General features: G+C 31.3%; 1 non-coding gene across 1 annotated transcript; it reads right to left on the bottom strand.

Annotated features, from left to right (window-relative positions):
- Positions 1-663: 663 nt before the first annotated feature.
- Positions 664-735, bottom strand: Trnaq-cug (transfer RNA glutamine (anticodon CUG)). Its single transcript has one exon. It is a non-coding gene; the product is annotated as a tRNA-Gln (tRNA).
- Between the last annotated feature and the right edge of the window lie 1,229 nt (positions 736-1,964).

Below are 1,964 nucleotides of genomic sequence, written 5' to 3'. Positions count from 1 at the left end.
CCTTCCTTTCCCATGGATGTCATAAGAGTCGACTAAGAAAGATTCTATGAGATCAATCTGTTAGTATATCCATTCAGATAATATTAAATTTAAATCGGTTTACAACTGACGCAGTTATGAGGTAACAAAAATAAAAAATAAAAATACAACCGAATTGGGAATCTCCTTTTATTGAAGTCGGCTGAAAATTGCTTTTAACACGAACTAAAATGTAATCATAAAACATTATGCATATAAACCTACTGCTTTTTAGGTGAATATTAATAAATGGCATAGGACTTTAAGTATATATCTATCTGCAAGTGATATTTGTCCGTTAATTTTTCTTTCGAATAAATAAATAACTATTTTACTACTAAAAAATTATTTCCATAGATGAAAGCTTAACAAGAAACTTATTGCAATATTATTTTAGTTGGTTATATTTAAAAAAATTGCTCTAAAGCAATTTTTAAAATATATATGCTAATTTATAAATGTTTATGAAAAATAACATTCATATGTCACTGTATTTTGGTATGCTTTCAACAAGCTAATGTTAATATGAATAAAAAAAAATATCAAAACTAAATAATAAACAAAAGATATAATGAAACTTTAAAAATTGTCTATAATAATAAAACAATAAAAAGTAATACAAAAAATAAGTTCCAACTAAAAATGAGGTCCCACCGAGATTTGAACTCGGATTGCCAGATTCAGAGTCTGAAGTGCTAACCATTACACCATGGGACCTTTCTAAAGAAGATCGAAAGAAGTTATCATTAGTCACAAACGTCGCAGTACGCATGACCTTGATGCTGCGTCTCTGTTACACATATTGCTATTCCTTTCACTCTCGTGTTCTAGCATAATGACGCTTTGAAATTCAATAACTGGAATGTATTCTAGAAATGTAGGTACTTTATTTATAAAGTATTTCGGCATTGTTTAAAAAGTATGTCTGAATACTAATAATGGACTGCGGTTTTACTTGTTCTAGAAACGAATAAATTTTTATAGATTTTGTATTTGGGTTTTAATGATTGCGGAATAAATTTGATGGCTACTAAGCTAGTAAGTGGGTGTTAAGCTAAGTATAATTATTTACTTAACTACTTAAGAGGGTTCATACCGAAACTTGTTGAAGTGTGATTATTTTAGAGTTATATGTCAATTTTCAATAACAATAATAAAATTAATATTTCTCATTGATTACTTATTAACTTACTCTTAACCGCTAGATAGAGTGACGACCTCAAATGCATTGCAGGGAGTCAATGGATGCTGGTGGCTCAGGACCGTTATTTATGGTAGTTTATGGGGGAGGTCTATGTCCAGCAGTGGATGGATAGTTGCTGAGATGATGATGACCTGACCGCGAATTTAAATGTCAATCATAAAATAATATGTTGCATATAAATCAACCACTAAGTTTTATACCTAGGTAAGGAGTTCATAGTTTGCTTCGAAACTGTTAAATGCTTTTTTGCTATCAAAATATAAATTTACAGCGTCAGCTTTGTAAGAATCTTGCCGCATAAATAATTAACATTTTAGTTCGTTATTAGTGCGCTTTTTGATTTTTTTTTCATTATAATTAACCTAATTTTTTTTTTAATAATTAGTAAATGATATTTAATCATGAACCGATTTTCACAGCTAATATGGAACAGGAACAGGGGGAACCGCGAGGAGGTCGACCTGGTTGGATATATTGCTAGCAATGGGATTCTTAGCCTCCATCACTAACAATCCCTTTCCCCCCGTTTGTTTACTGTTTATTACGAAGTAGAATTAAGTGAACACGCAATATTTACAATGTGGGTATTTACAAAACATGTTGTCATACGGTAGGGTTCATAGGTGCGCTCACGACTGCGAATTCGATAAAGAGACGTGTCTGCCTTCAATTGGATTTCAAGTAAGTTAGTAGAGAAGTTTAGTAGCGAACGAGTGAAAGACAGACTCACATTTATAAGGTC

The sequence above is a fragment of the Galleria mellonella genome, unplaced genomic scaffold (genome assembly GCF_026898425.1).
Source record: "Galleria mellonella isolate WM207_F2 unplaced genomic scaffold, CSIRO_AGI_GalMel_v1 utg184, whole genome shotgun sequence".
NCBI lineage: Eukaryota > Metazoa > Arthropoda > Insecta > Lepidoptera > Pyralidae > Galleria > Galleria mellonella.
Note: the sequence above shows the minus strand (reverse complement) of the source record. Positions and strands in the feature narration are given on the sequence as shown.